The 10,911-nt window shown below is 40.3% G+C and overlaps 1 pseudogene; it reads left to right on the forward strand.

The window, feature by feature from the left end:
• The first annotated feature begins 1,069 nt into the window (after positions 1-1,069).
• Positions 1,070-1,188, forward strand: LOC145397019 (5S ribosomal RNA; annotated as a pseudogene).
• The last annotated feature ends 9,723 nt before the right edge of the window (positions 1,189-10,911 follow it).

Genomic DNA, 10,911 nt, shown 5'->3' on the forward strand with positions numbered 1-10,911 from the left:
TGTTCTAGGGTTAATCTCTGATTTTTGGCAAAATATTTTCCTACAGGTACTCAGATCGCGATACAACCCTGCCACAGGGGGGGGATCGGCTGTCGATGGCCGCGCTTTAGGGGTTAAATAAACTTGTGACATTGAACTTTGGTTGGAAACCGCGAATTCTAGTGGAATCCCAGTATGTATCACTCAGTCAATCGCCCACGCATTCATTCGATTGGGACGGTTTTCATAAAATTTTTCACTGTTTCATAAGTGATCGTCCTTGTGTGCGACATTAGCACTTCCGCTGAGTGATTTGTTATGGGCGTGTTTTGCTCACTTCTAGCCGTTACCAAGTGCGGCTCGACACTCGCCTCTCTCGCACAATTTGAATTCAGTCAGGATTTGAACATCCTGGAAGCAGGATTGATGGGGCCAGCATGGAGCAGTGCCACCATTGTCCAGCAAGTTCCTGAATTCCCACTAGTGTGAGTCGGCGAGAGGCCTAGCGTGTGTGGCAGCGTCCTTTCTCAGCAACGACGCCCAGTTCATCCCGCCTAGCCACTTTTCTGACCAGTATTTTCTTTTCGTTTTTCCTGGGTTTAAGAGTTTAGCTTTTGAGTGAGCGAGTGAGTGGGGTCTTCTTATTTTGAATTCATTTTGAAACATGTAACGTAAATTTATCTCATTGTAATCAATAAATTAACAGTTCTTTTTCTTGAGCCTAATGTAATGAAAACTCGTGTTTTGTTTCTCCATATTAAGCTTATTCTAGTTGCAACCCCTAGTTTGCCTAAACCCTTTGCATTATTCATAACTGGAACTTAGGCCAGTCCTTTTGTATTAAGCTTAAAATCCATTGTGCAACCAGGAGTCAATGCACCAGCAAGAACCTGTTTATCATTAATAGCATTAGATATTGATTGTCAGGGGTGGAGTCACTTTCTCCAGAGGCTAACAGTACCAATAAACAGCATGTGTGAGTAATTAGTCTCTGCTGTGTACTGTTGAGAAGATTTATAAATTCTCGTCCTTAGAGAATCGGCGAAGTAAGCCGGCATAAAGTAATCATTGCTTGATTTTCACAAGTAAATTCTTTGGCCATACCACGTTGAGTACACCGCTTCCCGTTCGATCAGCGAAGTTAAGCAACCTTGGGTCTGGTTAGTACTTGGATGGGTAACCGCCTGGGAACACCAGATGTTGTTGGCATCCCTACGTCAAGTGGGGTTGGTGGAGGATTGGTGCCCCTCCCTGTAAAACAATTAACTCTAAGCCCTTGGCCACCCTGTCTGGGATACATGGCGTCTGGCAATGAATGAATGAATATTGCATATTCTCAAAACCCTGTGACAGAGTGTTGTGTTTTCTACGTAGCAGTAACCACTTAGAATAGGTAGATATTTGTTCATTTGGTATGAATTTATATGTAGTACAAGAATATATTGGTTTTCACAAAGTAATTTAGGCGATATAGGCGTTGTTTCAATCACTGAATACATCAACATGCGGCACCTTCGTTGGTGACATTACCTCATCATCACTTCTGCTCATTTCTTCCTCTGGCACCACATAATATTTGTCCTCCACATCGCCATCATTAGGGGAATCACTCTTGCCTTGAATTCCATACTGTGGCGTGACATGGCTTTACTGGCCAGGTCACTGCTAACAGGTGAGTTGCCAAAACAATGGCGTGCCGGGGGGGAGGGAGGTCACGCGGGTTAAGACCTTGTCCCCGCCTGACCGCAGGTAGAGGAAGATGTCCCATGTCTATGTACAAAAAATCACACACAAAATTTGAAAATTGTGGAAATGACAGACCTTGCAATTGTAAAATGTATGGATATGTTATCAGGATTCACTGTGACAAAATGATGCAACGTATCCATACATTATCAGGACGCCTCGAGTTAAACAGTTTAGGTATTCTCTATGTTTTCTCGTTTTTTCTCTCATTCTTCCTTTCTGAAAATAGTTTCAAGGCATGCTGTAAACAATTCTGGTGAAATTGTATCTTCCTGACTCATGACTTTCTTAACTGGCCAGGTCCATGCTACACTTATTGTTAGTAGTATTTTCTTTCTTTCACTTATCCTTATAATCTTTCTTGTTTAACTGTGGCAGGCACTTCTACCATTCAGAATTATCCGATTCCAACCAAACTTAGACACAATGACCAACCTATGACCCAGTCTTGTCTGCAATGTTTTGGTTGCTAGGTAACTACTCGTTGACTAGCTACGGCCGAAAAATCGCTTTTTCATACTTTTCACTTTTTGAGCTGTGGAAGCATTGCTCATGGGCACAGAAAGCTCTGACTTCTTTAGGCGTAATCTTGGGGTCATTCTTTATCGAATGTGTGTCACCCATTTTTCCCTTCTCTCCTCTAGTTTTCTAGCGGCAACCCTGTGAAGACTGGCCTCAGCGTCCCAGCAACCAGTACCAGTTTTCAAAAATGCCCCCCTAGTTCCCTAGCAGCTCGATGGAAGTGAATGAAAGTTTGTATGAATACAGACACTGAAGAGTTTTCTACTGTACAGTACACTTATGTGATACACTGGCCAGGTCAGGGGTCAAAGGTCACGAAATGTGAAAATGTTCACTCAAAATGCTAAGACTCTGAAGATTATTGAACCAGGGCAATGCTTCTTGGGTGGAATGTTGCACTGGCGTACCTTCATAAAAAAAATTACATTCAGTGTCAAAACTTGCTTCCTGTCACTGGCAGCGCCACATAGAAGTTGTGGCTTGGGTGGGCTATTTCACAAATTTCAAGTTCCCTAGCTCCACAGTGGGTTGATGGAATCGGGTGAAACTTTTCATGCTTATAGACTTTAATGAATACTACACGTGTGTTTCGTACATCCATGACGTATATCCACCAGGTCAGGGGTAAAAAATCATTAAATGCAGAAATTATGAAAAGCACAAAAATTTTGGCCTTGCTCTCGTGAAATGCTATGGCTCTGATTATTATTAAGCCAGGGCTATGTCTCTTGGGTGGAATTTTGCACTGGAATACCTCTATATAGAAATGACTTTTAGTGCTGAAACTCACATCCAGTCATTGACAAAGCGTGGTCCACATAGAGCTGGCCATTATCGCCTACCAGGTTGTCTATTTTTTCCTGAGTCTTTATGTAACTCTAGTGTAACAGTAAGTAACAGTAACTGTTTTCAAGTAGGTTTTACAATGTTCTCATTTACTCGTTGTTCCCACAATGAATTTATATTTGTTATGTGCTCCAATGATTCTAAAGCTGTTTTGTGGTTGACAAGAAAAAAGCGCAGAGGTTTCTTATATTCTGTAGTTTTATCAATTAGCTGATTCACTATGTGTAGATTATCAATAGTCTGAATTACCACTCTGGAGGTTGGGTTTCCTCCAAATTTGTTGTTATTCTGTTTGTAAGGACTTTGGTGAGTAGTTTGTAAATAACTGATAAGCCAGTAAGTCGAGAGTTACACAGATCATATAAGTCAACTTTCTTGTAAAGCAAAATAACTATTGCACCACACCATGCGTTTGGAATTTTATTCTTCGTACATTGAGTCAGTAAGTGAGCCAGTCAGTTTTAACCTCCTACTCCTCCATCTATCAGTAACTTTTCTACTACTCTATCTTCTCCTGAGGCTTTTCCTCTTTTCATACTTTTAAGCAGGCTGTTTACTTCATGTAGTATTACCTACGGTATTTCACTTGTGTCAGCTGAAAAGTTACCTATCAGTACAATTGTCTTTGGCCCATACACTTCTTTATAAAATTCTTCAACTCGCTTCATCACCTTCACTACGCACTTAATGACTTCATCGTTTTTGTCTTTCTGTGATACAATTTGTTTTCCAAGTAAGATTTTGCTTCGGACCTGTTTCAGAATTTTTCCTTTTATGGTGGTTTGTCTGATTTGATCTATGTTTCTCGCTCGCTTATCTTCTCTCTGTCTCTTGTTGATAAGCTTATTTAATTTTGATCTTTTCATTACATCTTTCTTTGATTTCACTTTCATTTTGTTTCTTCTTTTCATGAGATCGAGGGTCGTTTTTGAATACTCATTAGTCTTTGCTGTATTTGCTTTCGTTATTACCTGCACTGATGCCCTTAATATTTTTACCAGTCTGTTATTTAATTAATCAGTATCACACTCACCACAACATACAGCTTGAAATCTGTACTTTATTTTTAACTGTTAGTCAACTTTGTATTAGCTTACTTTTATTGGGCATATCTTTTTATTTTCAATCAGCTTCTTTCATTCACTAATGAATATGAACCTGGCTGTGCAACCTACCATTCTGTGTTCATCCATCCATCATCCATTCCTTCGTTGCCCCATGAGGAGCGTAGGAGCCCGGGGCTAGGCATTTAAGCTGAGAGTGACCAACCTCACTCATCCCTGAGTGACATCACGTGAACAATAAACCCCAACCACCTCTTGGATATAAACCTTCACCGGGTCAATCCAATTGGAGCACAATAATTACCCACTAAACCACCAGGTGCCAAATTTTGGTTATATGGTTACCACCCAGCATAGTAAATGGTTTCCTGGTGTACAGGAAACCATTTGGCTTGTCACTCAGTATAGAGTCACCCATAGGTAGAAGGAAGAGGAAAGAATGAAGGAATGAAAGACAGAAAAGGGAGTGTAAAGTCACCCGTAGGCAGAAAGACAAGGAAATAATGAAGGAAAGAAAAATAGAAGAAGATGGAAGGAAAGAAGGATGGAGGAGAGGACAGGGCAGACACCCGGGAGCAGCACTACATTGAGTGAGTGGATGGTGAGTGCCCCCACATTCAGTTTTCACTTCCTATATTTACTTTGTTTATAACCGTGACAACAGAGGTCGTGATGTCCTTATCTACTATGATAAAGTCGATTTCCTTTTTTTTCTCAGTTTGGGCTTCTCCAGGTTCATTTCCCTCCTGTTCTTTGGTAGAAGAATGTATTTATTACTATCATGTTATACATTTCATCAGAATTACAATCATTTCACATCTGTTACTCCTCTCTCTTACTCCAATTTTTTTCAATATATGCTGGTCCATTTTTTTTAGTTTCCCTACTTTTGCATTTAAGTCTCCCAAGATTACAGAATATTTGCTCTTTTCTACATCCATAACCTGGGGGATGCCATCATAGAAAGTTTCTATTTTTTCATCTGTGCTTTTAGAAGTGGGGGCATATGCTTGTATTACTTTCAAGGCGTGTCTTTTGCATAATCTAATCACAGTCCATGATACTCTGCGGGACACAGTCTGTCTATCTGTCTATCTATTGCCAGAAGCCTTAATCCCGTAAGGGGTGGCCACAGACAAAACGCCTCCATGTCACCCTGTCCACGGCCATTTCACTGTCCTCCCCCCAGCTCACAGCCACCTCAGTCATATACCTCGCCACTCCATCCCTCCATTTCATCCTCGGCCTCCCCCTCCCTCTCCACCCCCTCCACTTCACTCACATACACTTTCCTGGTTATTCTAGCTCTCTTCATCTCTCCACATGGTGAAACCACCTCAGTGTATTTTTCCTAAAGCTTTTTATGATATCCAATCTAAATGAAATAATCTAACTGCAAAAATGAAATGTAATGTAATATAAGTATCCTAATGAAATGAGGGATTTAAGTATTAATAGTACAGGGCAATGCAGTATTCTGCGGACCAAAAATAACGCCAATATATCCGTTATTAACTAACTTATTTCCATAAAACTCATTACCTACAAATGTCAGTCGTTTCCAGTCACAAACTGCAGTTCAGAAACTCCACGGGATTTGAAAGAGACATATGTCGGCAGTGATATATTACTCTCACATCAGTGCAGAGTTAAGAGACGTGCATTTGTCAACAGCACTGATCCAGTTACTGTATAACTGCCCGTTATTAAATGCTGATATTCAGTTTTCCTAATTAACCAAGATTTTTTGTCCTGGCTCTAAGGCCACTTAAAGGGAAAACAGCATAAAACTAAGTATCACACACTGGAGTAGCTAGGAGGTAAAAATTTTTTGGGAAGTGCAGCGATCTCGATGGATAATTTCGATCAAATTTTCCATAGTTTAAAATACCATATTCAATTATGTTTAGGCAGTGAAGAAGACGCTATCAAAACTGTTGTAACTATGGACAAACTCTAATAACCAGAAGAAATTAATTCCTAATTTACATTTAAACTGGTTCATTAATAATTAAAATATTGAAGCAATTCTGGGGTCTCAGAGTAGTCAATCACTTGTATATTACTGTGAAGTAATGACTGAAAAATGGTCTTATAGTGGTTGTATGTATGTATTTTATAGGTCATTATCGTGGTGAAAGGATACGCCTGGTGAAGCAATCTGGATAAAACAGGGGCCAGGGCAGGTCTGATAATTCACAATCTTTACGACGCCAAGTGCAGACTGAGAGGCAATTGTTCTTTAAGCCGAAGCATCAAACCGCCAAGCAATACATTATGTCATTTTACAGTTGTTTTAATAAGCATGTAATGTAAAAAAAAATGATAATCCAATGATTCCCGCTTATGACGTCTATTATATATTGTTAATGCAATCACCAAACTATTTTAGTCGGCTTAGGAAAGACCGTTCGCATTGCCTGGGTTAATGGCTGTGTGTTGCTTAGCCCTAGTGTGTTGGTAATCTTCATACCAAGATGCAGATATCTGCTTATTTTTGAGGTACGGTATATGCCACATTGATCGAATTCTTGTACACACTAGTTACATTCAAACATTCTTGAGTTTATTTTACGTAGCATTTATGTATATGTAGCCTAGCAAAAATACATTGCTTGGCTTTTACGTGTAATCACACCTCATAGTTAACATCTTCAAAGTTGATAGCTTCGAAAATATTTCATTACAGTATTTCACTATATTATTTAGTTAAGGAATCACCTCACCAACTTGCAGTGGTTAGAAACAATATCAATCATTCCATGATCCGGAAAATGTCTTTGGGATTTTAATATGGTTTACACAATAAATTCCGTTTCAGCTGAAGAAAACCCTGGTGGGCTATAATAAGGCAAATATTATCAAGTAGCCTACTCTATGCTTGGTTTTGACGTGGCTGTGACAGAAACAGCTTAAGAAATAACAGAAGACCACACAGACATTTTTTCTCAACCAGTGTGCAATTTTTGCCAACCCGTTCTTTTCATGTCTAGTCGAGTGGAGAATCAGGGTGAGGCGACTGAGGCGGAACATTGCCAAGGGATATCAGCGGCATTTTTGGCTGTGGTTTGGGAGTATATTTTAACCTTTTCACTTCCATCACGTCTTTTTATGTTAGATTTATCAACGCTTGATGATTCTATTTAGATAAAGTGAGATCTCTTGCAGAGTATTGCAGTTGTTAGAAACAGTCTGCGAGTATGCTGAATGTATATAATGCTACATTTGTAATAAAATTTTTCGTTAGCTCATGCGAGTCCATAGTACCTCTTAAGGAGTATACAAGGATCAGTTTTTCTCAGCATCCAGGCCTCGTTCTCCTTGGCACAGTCATTTCTTATTAATGTTTAACATATCCCTTGTCATGCAGTATTTCTTTACCTTATCAGCAAGAGGAAGTAATTTATATTTTCATTTTGCAACTCTCAGAATATTTACTTCACCTTAGGATTTACTTAAGGCCAATGGGATTTGATATACAGTAGCCTTCGTTAATACCCCCTGTAATGGAGTTTTGTACGGAGTTGAAAAGCATCGCCTAGCAATGGTCTGATTCGTGAGATACGTCACCGCAGAGAACTGAAAGAAGGTAAAGACTGCTGTTTTTCTTATAGTTCAAGGAGAATATACCAGAAGTTAGAATGACCGATGTTAGGTGTAATTCTTAATGTAAACGGGTTCACTGCTCCCCGGGCACCACACAGTCAGGTTCATTCATTCATGCTGAGTGGACACTGTTATTATTTACGCTGATGGACCTTGCTTATTCGGTAAATTAATTCATTATGGTAACGCCTTTTGATATATCACAATTATCACCACCAGACGATTTGCTTACATGGTTAAGGACTTTTTTTAATGCAATAAAGAACCAAAGGCTGGAAGCCTGCAAGATTGTTCCCTCCAAGAAAAAATAAAACAAAATAACAAAAAGCCAATTCAAGATTCGCTCATTTCGAGATGCCTGGACACATTGCACTTAAAAGTCTTGAGGTCATAGGCTTTTTTTTTTTTTTTTTTTAATGCAAGGAGGAAGAAACCAAAGGCTGAGCCTGCAAAACGTTCCTTCAAAAAAAAAAAAAAAAAGCAATACAAAAGAGAGCCAAATTCAAGATCCATTCATTTCGAGGTGCCTGGACACACTGCTTTTGAATGACTGGAGATCATAGGAAGTATGAAATACAGACATAGGGAGACAGTTCCAGAGTTGACCTATTGCATAAATGAAGGACTGGGAGTAACGGTTAACTCTCGCATTAGAGAGCTGGACAGAAAAAGGATGAGAGTTTGCTACTTGACGGGCGCTACGTGCACGTCATAGAGGTGCAGGGATGCAATCACACAGTTCAGAGGAACAGTGACCACTGATGTAGCGATAGAAAAGAGATAAAGAGGCAACAATGAGATGAAGAGACAGAGGTTGAAGGGAGCAAGTAAGAGGAGGAGAGTTGATGAGACGAATAACCTTTGACTCCACCCTATTGAGAAGAGCTGTATGTGGGGAACCTCCCCATACATTGAAGCTGTACTCTAAACAGGGGCGAATAAAACCCATGTATGAAGTCAACAACTGTGCAGGGGTAAAGAAGACACAGAGTCGGCTTAGCACACCTACTCACTTGGAAGCAGATTTTACAAGAGATGCAATATGATCTTTCCAAGATACGTCCCGTGTGAATGAAACCCAAGTATGTTCAAGGATGATGCAGGATTGAGCTGGACATTATTAATCATCAGTGGGCACTCCTGTGGAAGATTTTGACGGGTTGATAGGTTTTAAAAACCAAGTCTTTGATGCATTAAAAACAACAAGATTATTTTTACCCCACTCAGAGGTACGAGCCAAGTCAGACATTAGGTGTCCCATAGCCTCATCCCTTGTTTGCTGAAGTAACTGCTGAGATGGACGTTGTGAGAACCGAATGGAGAGGTGAAGGGTGGAATCATCAGCATACAAGCGAATAGGATATGATGTACAGCTTAGAAGATCATTGATGAATAAAAGGAAGAGAGTTGGTGATAGGACAGAGCCCTGAGGAACACCACTGTTGATAGATGTGAGAGAAGAACAATGGCCGTCTACAACAGCAGCTATAGAACGACCAGAAAGGAAGCTATAGATGAAGGCACAGATAGAAGGACAGAAACCACAAGAGGGCAGTTTGGAAATTAAACATGCATGCCAGACTCGATCAAAAGCCCCTGAGATGTCAAGTGCAATGGCAACGCTTTTGCCAAAGTCCCGAAAGGAGGACAACCAGGCATCTGAAAGGTAGGTGAGAAGATCGCCAGTGGAGCATCCTTGACGGAAATCATACTGACGACCAGAAGGAAGGTCGTGATAGGAAAGATGCTTCAAAAATTTTCTGTTAAAAAATAGACTCAAAAATTTTTGAGAGACAGGATGCTAAAGCAATTGCACAATAGTTAGAGGGTTGGGAATGGTCACCCTTCTTTGGGACTGGCTGAATGAAAGCAAACTTCCAGCAAGAGGGAAAGGCACAAGTTGAAAGACAAAGGTGAAAGAGTTTATCCAGGCAGGGTACAAGCACAGAAGCACAGCTCTTGAGGACACCAGGTGGGACCCCACCAGGCCCATATGCCATGTTAGTACTGAGGGCAATGATGGCAGAAAAGACATCAGCTGTAGAAATTTTAATGTCAGCCATGAGGAAGTCAGAGGGGGGAAGTGATGGAGGAACACCACCGGAATTGTCTAAGGTGGATTTAGAGGAGAAAGTCTGAACGAAGACGCATGTGGAAATACAGACAGAGGAAGACAGTTCCAGAGATGACCTGTTGCATACATGAAGGACTGGGAGTGATGGTTAACTCTTACAATAAAGAGTTTGTCAAAAAAGGGATGAGAGTTTTTGCCAGATGGGTGCAACTCACCTACCATAGTGGTGGAGGGATGCAGACAGTTCAGAGGAGCGTTTGTCACTGAAGTAGCAGTAGAAAAGAGGAAAATGCAACAGTAAGGTGAACAAACAGTGGCTGAAAGGGGCTACTACTAGGAAGGTAGTTAATGAGGCAAAAAGCCTTTGACTGCACCTTATTAACCCTTACACCGCGGGCATGTTTCCCAATGTTTTGCGTGTCCCGCAGGGTTATTCGGACTCCGACAGACTCTCAAAAAATATTTGCCAAAAATCAGTTATTAGTCCTAGAATATTAAAAATATATATGCATATGGCAGATACCTTTAGCTTTCTCCTGGGATGTTTGTTGAGCCTTCGTCGATTACTGTAGAACTTTGGAGACCTCTGAATTTGGGTAATAAAGTCTCCACTTTACACTTCCTGACAACCCGTAACATGATTACCACAGCCAGATATTAACACTATAAACACTACTCTATGATTATCAAGTAGTTTGGGATCCATACTCCAAAAAAACAACACTGTGAAAGCAATGAAAATTACGAGCACATATGATCTTCACTCCTGCCTCTTGACAGCAGCTAATATATAGCAGTGAAATGATTGGCAGGAAATCTAGACAATACATTATAAATTAGGTAGGTCTAGGTGAATGTAAATATCACTTAGGCTTCTCCCTTCCCTCCTTATATGTATATTTATTACGAAAATAGATTATACGGCATATTTCAAAGGGAAATAAACAGCGAAAATTAGCGAACGAGTGCAAGTGAGATGTTGTCAGGTGATAATTAGCCAATTCCAGGTGTATGGCACTATCACTTACCTTATTTCTTTTTTGTATATCTTATTTGGTATAAGAATTGGGCATA

The sequence above is a fragment of the Coenobita brevimanus genome, chromosome 4 (genome assembly GCF_032717465.1).
Source record: "Coenobita brevimanus isolate Jiangsu-jjx chromosome 4, ASM3271746v2, whole genome shotgun sequence".
In the NCBI taxonomy this organism is placed as follows: Eukaryota; Metazoa; Arthropoda; class Malacostraca; order Decapoda; family Coenobitidae; genus Coenobita; species Coenobita brevimanus.